Consider the following 6000-nt stretch of genomic DNA (forward strand, 5'->3'; position numbering starts at 1 on the left):
TGCTGTCAGTCCATTGATGCAAAGGACATGGGAATTGATCATAATAAAATTCTGGGGGACAGTGTTTAATATGAATTCAGTAAACTGACATTTGTAAGGAAACAGCTGCTCATTGCGTGAAACAAATTAAATGAAGCTGCCAGCACCCTAAGCATGAGTGTTATTCTTCTGCACAGTGAACCTCAACACTTTCTCTATCAGAAATAAAAAAAAAATCTGATAATTTTTGTCAACATTACCCTTTTAATGTGTCCCCATGCAAAGCATGCTGGGAACTACAAATCCACTTCTTAGTTAGTTGTGTCAACAACAATGGTTTATATAGTTCCAACACAATATTAGTAAGCTCAATTAATTTGTACAAATTGAAGTGGACTGAACATAATGAAAAAAAGTTAGGTAAGAAAATGGCAATAATTTAGTCATTTTTGCTCATAGTAACCAAGCAATTTGAGCATTAAAAAAATTGAGTGTGTAGGCCCTCTTAACCTTTCTTAGCACTATATATATACTGCTGTCGCAGACTAGCATATAACTGGAAAAAGTTTCTAAATTAATGATATAGATGCATAATCAGTTGTAATAGGGTTAAGTTTGAAGCAGCTCACCTGAGCAGATTACGGCAGCATCTTTGGCATGATTACATCCAAAAATGCTTATTTTTATTGTCCCACAGTTCTTTAGTGTTGACTCTGATCCAGTATATAATGTGCCTGTACTCCAGATTGGTCCTGATCCTGGTCCAAAATGAGCATCACCCAGAGCATCTACAGGTTCTCCGCAGTCCAGCTCTCTACACACCACTGCAGCATCAGCTAAATCCCAACCATCATCACACACTGTTCCCCACTGACCTCTATGATGAACCTCCACTCTACCAGCACAGCGACTGTGGCCACCTACCAACCTCACATTCAAACGGTCTGTTGAGCACAGAGAGACAGTGATGATTGGTAAGATAGAATTAAACAAGAAAAACACACTTTCACACTTTTTTAAAGGGACCATGGCATGAGGAATAAAATTTTGCTTGATCTTTAGAAACAAAAGTTCATTACACTACAAAAGCATACTGTAAGTTACAGAAGTTCTTATTAAAACCAAACTGCAAAAATTACTTGTTTTCTAATTTGTCATCACAGGACTGCTTCCAGAGAAACATATATGCTTTCATTTAAAACTACTTTTAAATTATAAATCTGTACGTCTTCTAAAAATACATTTTGTTAGTGTTAAGTGTACTTTTGTCAAGTACATTAGCTTATAGATGACCTTAAAGATAATAAGAACTAAAACAAGAAAAACTTTACATTCAATATCATGTGGTCATTAGAATCTTCATTAGACTAACAGCAACATGTAAGTAGCCTTGGTATACTAATTGAATACTGCTTTTGTCCCTGTTTTTGGTACATTTAGGGAGTTGAGGGAAGTTTAATGTTGTTTATTTGTCTTTCTTTTACATTTGAGGTAAGTAAGAGCTGTTTCCAAAATTAGTTAGAGAATCGCTTTGATTATTATTTTAGGCCTTGCTGTCTCCTAAGCTATTGTTTCATATCACCTTATATTAGACTTATTGTACAAACCCGATTCCAAAAAAGTTGGGACACTGTACAAATTGTGAATAAAAACATAATGCAATGATGTGGAAGTGAAATAAATACATTAAAAATAGTATTGGTAATTTCCAGACTGATGTTCAGTAGTGTAATTTGATGTTAATAAAATGCAGACCTGTACACACAAGTTCAACACTCTTGTTATGAGAACAAGGGTTGTCATTAGATGAAAAAGGACAGAGGTGAATCAGAGACTCATTTCCTCTGCACTGAATCGCTTGTGTCCACATCTGATTGTCTTCTTTGTCAAAAGCAGCTGTTCCCAGCACCTGTACAGGAGCCCCACAGTCCAGCTCTCTACACACAACCTCTGCATCCTGCTGGTCAAAGGCAGCGTCACATACTGACATCCACGTCTGATCATGAAGTATCTCTAACCTCCCAAAGCAGCGAGAACCTCCAACCAGACGTACACCTGGAAAAAATAAATAAATAAATAAAACAATGGACAGTAAGAAACTTTGATTACAAGGGTTGCATATCTAGGTTATTTCAGCATGCCTGAGCAAATTACTCCAATATCTTTATTATGATCACATCTGTCGTGTTTGCCCCATCCTTCTGTGCTACAGTTCTTCAGTGTGGAGTCTGACTCAGAGCACATCAATTTGCTCATCCAAATCAGTCCTGATCCTGGTCCAAAATGAGCATCACCCAGAGCATCTACGGGTTCTCCACAGTCCAGTTCTCTACACACCACTGCAGCATCAGCCATATCCCAACCAAGATCACATACTGTTCCCCACTGACCTCTATGAAGAACCTCCACTCTACCAGCACAGCGACTGTGGCCATCAACCAACCTCACATTCATTGAGCCTGTGTGTGTGGGAGATAAAGAAAAAGTGTGAGATTTCAAATGCTTTTTTTAATAAAAGGAAATAAAGTGGCTATGTTCTATTTACCAGTACACAGCAGTCCAACATTGTACCCATGGGAACAGTTGTATTTTTGTGATGTTGGACAGAGATGAATCTGAGATTCATTTCCTCTGCACTGAATCTCTTGTGTCCACATCTGAGTGTCTCCTTTGTCAAAAGCAGCTGCTCCCAGCACCTGTACAGGAGCCCCACAGTCCAGCTCTCTACACACAACCTCTGCATCCTGCTGGTCAAAGGCAGCATCACACACTGACATCCACGTCTGATCATGAAGTATCTCTAACCTCCCAGAGCAGCGAGAACCTCCAACCAGCCTGACTTCTGCAAGAGAACAAATATCTGTTGAAACATGGCTTAATGGAAAAAAAAAAAAAAAAAAAAAAAAAATTAAATAATGAATAATGAATAATCCAATTTATTAAATTACTTTACTTCAAAAATTAAAAGAAATATCATCAAGAATTTTATTATCTCCTTTGACATGGGAGTGACAAGAAGTCAAAACAAATCAAAACAAATGTTACAAATGTAAGTCAAGACACACAAAACACATAACTGTACCAGTTTAATTTAGATTTTTGTCTCTTTACGTAAATCAGTGCAAACATAAATGAATTTATATTTTTATATGACAAAACAAAAAGGAAAAAAGTACAATATATGAATTTGGAAAGTAAATACGCACAAATCTGAAATCTGATTCACATCTGCCTTTTTGCATGAAAGAAAATTATTAATTCCTAAGATAACATTGTTTCTAAAGATACTGTATCTGATTTCTTCGTATATAAAAAAATCGCACCACAGGGCACCGCATCAAACAATTTTAGCATACATCCCAGTATTATCCCCATATAACAAAAGGAAAAATGTTAAGACTTAAGATTTATGTTAAGATTACTGTTTTAACAAGTTCAAGATTAAGCTTTATTTTTGCAAGCTTTTTTGAAGCTTGCAAAATTGAAGGGGGAATAAACGGATATAAACTAAAATAAAAATATAACCAATAATAATAGGCTGATAATAATAATAATAATAATAATAATAATAATACAAATATGGAAAAAAAGATGGTCGGTTAATAGAAGGATGGATAAAAATGTGTCTTGTAGGCCTATTTTAATTGATGTACGTCATGTTATATTTATTCATACTCGACAGAGTCGAATGCTGCCTACATTGCGCATAGACAGCATTCACGTAGACATTCAAGCATCCCATATTGTTAATATAATCATTTAATAATGTATTAATTTTTACAATAATTAATATAATAATTTCTTAATTTAAAATAAAATATTAAGAAATCCATCTCTGATAATCCCGGGTTACTATGGTCACGCAGGTTTGTTTACGCATTAAACTTGTGGCCATGAGAAATGTATGTAGTTCCCTCAACATAAGAAGTTGTGGCCACGAGAAATGCATGTCATTCTCTCAACATAGCATCTCATGGACACGACATAGACTAAGGATGTCGTTAACTCGACAAAATGATCTCGTGCCCACGACATAATATGACATTCCCACTAATTAATATATTGGGGCCACAACATAATATCCCATGAGTTTATATGTCATGAAAAAACTAAGTGAACCGATCATGGCCCCTGGCGGTCACCGTGCATTTGAACTTTGTGGGAGCACGTCATAAATAGAACGCGGCAGCAGTTTACTGTCAGAAATTTGTCATGTCGCCCTGCATCCAGTTTAGACAGCATCATAGGTTCTATTGTATTTTGTCGAACCAATCGCGTCCAGTGTAGAGTGTTAGGGGATTGAAGAATAGAGAAAATAAAATTGTTTACCTGAGCAGATGACTCCAACATCGTCATTATGACGACAGTACTGTTTACCCCATCCTACAGAGCCACAGCTCTTCAGTGTGGATTCTGTTCCCCTACACATTGTATTACTCATCCAGATTGGTCCTGATCCTGCTCCAAAGTAAGCATCATATAGGGCATCTACAGGTTTTCCACAGTTTAGCTCTCTACACACCACTGCAGCATCAGTCATATCCCAGTAAAGACCACACACTGTTCCCCACTGTCCTCTATGAAAAACCTCCACTCTACCAGCACAGCGACTGTGACCACCAACCAACCTCACATTCACACTGTCTGTATGTTTGGAATCGAAACAATGAGAGAGATGAGCAGAGAGATGAAAAAACGAAAGAAAGAGAGGTTATTTGACAAATATTTGCATTCAACATTGTTGCTCTTAATCAAACCGTTATTCTCTACATTTCACTGCAGTCAAATGTGCAAAATAAGTATAACAATAAGTATAAAATGTACATGAAACCAGTATAAAACAGTTTACCAATCAATATTATATCCTGACAATCTTAAGATAATGTTGCTTCATCTCTTTTGGTTCTTACCATCTCTGACGAGTTTTACAACTAAGGACAGAACAATGAGTGTCAGAAACCGGACCATCTTCTCCAGCTTTACCTGCAGTTTGAATAATCAAACACAGTGTAAGCTTCTCTTCTGCTCCTTCACTGATAAACACCCTTGTACTTCTAAGTAGAGAAAAAGCTAAAACCCTCCAATCATCTTTGCTTTTACAGAACAGAGGAAATCATCAAAGAATTTCGGTAGCAAATCAGGGGAGGCATTTCTAATTTTCACCATATATATCAAAATAACGTCAGCGCAGAAAAGAACGCCTCCTTTTTCTTACTGATACACTTCACAGAGTGTGTGCATGCACTTGAGTGGGAGGCAAAAAATAGTCACACATTATACAGGAGACTTCAAAGATTTCAGAGAGAGGAAGCAATCCAGGATATTTAAAGCATCAACACCTGCTAAGCTACTGACACTGATAACTCCTTACTTTAGACTTGTTACCATTTCTCTTTTTACAAAAAAATAAAATAAAATAGTTTAAAATTGTGACAAAATAAAGAACACAACTTTTTCTATAGCATTTAGTAACTAATTTTGTTCCATGCTTTCAATTTGTAGGCTTTACTGTAATAATTAATATCCACTTTTCTTTATACATAGCCTGTAAATCATAAAACACTTAAATATCCACTCTAAATATCAACATCTATTATGATATGATTTTTTGACAAACTTATACTTTAAAAATAAATTTGTTCATTAGTTTAGTCAACTTTAGCATTTTGAATGTTCACTGTATTTGAAAATTACCACTCAGTTAACGGCCTTAATCGGATGTTTTACAGTGTATGGTGCTACCCTGACTAGGGTCTATTTTTTTTGGTTTGGCTCACAGGATGAGGGTTTGCAATACTCACCAGAGTCAAAATGTTTTGGTATCACTTTTCATGAAGTGCTGCAATTTTGGTCCATATTGGCCCTGTCCCAAATGGCACACTTGGCACATGCACATGGAAGACCACAAGGGTTTAGGGTGCGATTTTGGACAGGGCTATTGTCACAGTAAATGTATTAATACTTGTACAACACCATTCAATACTTACGCTGTTGGTTATAATGTTGTCATTTCTAAATAAT

The sequence above is a fragment of the Garra rufa genome, chromosome 4 (assembly GCF_049309525.1).
Source record: "Garra rufa chromosome 4, GarRuf1.0, whole genome shotgun sequence".
NCBI lineage: Eukaryota > Metazoa > Chordata > Actinopteri > Cypriniformes > Cyprinidae > Garra > Garra rufa.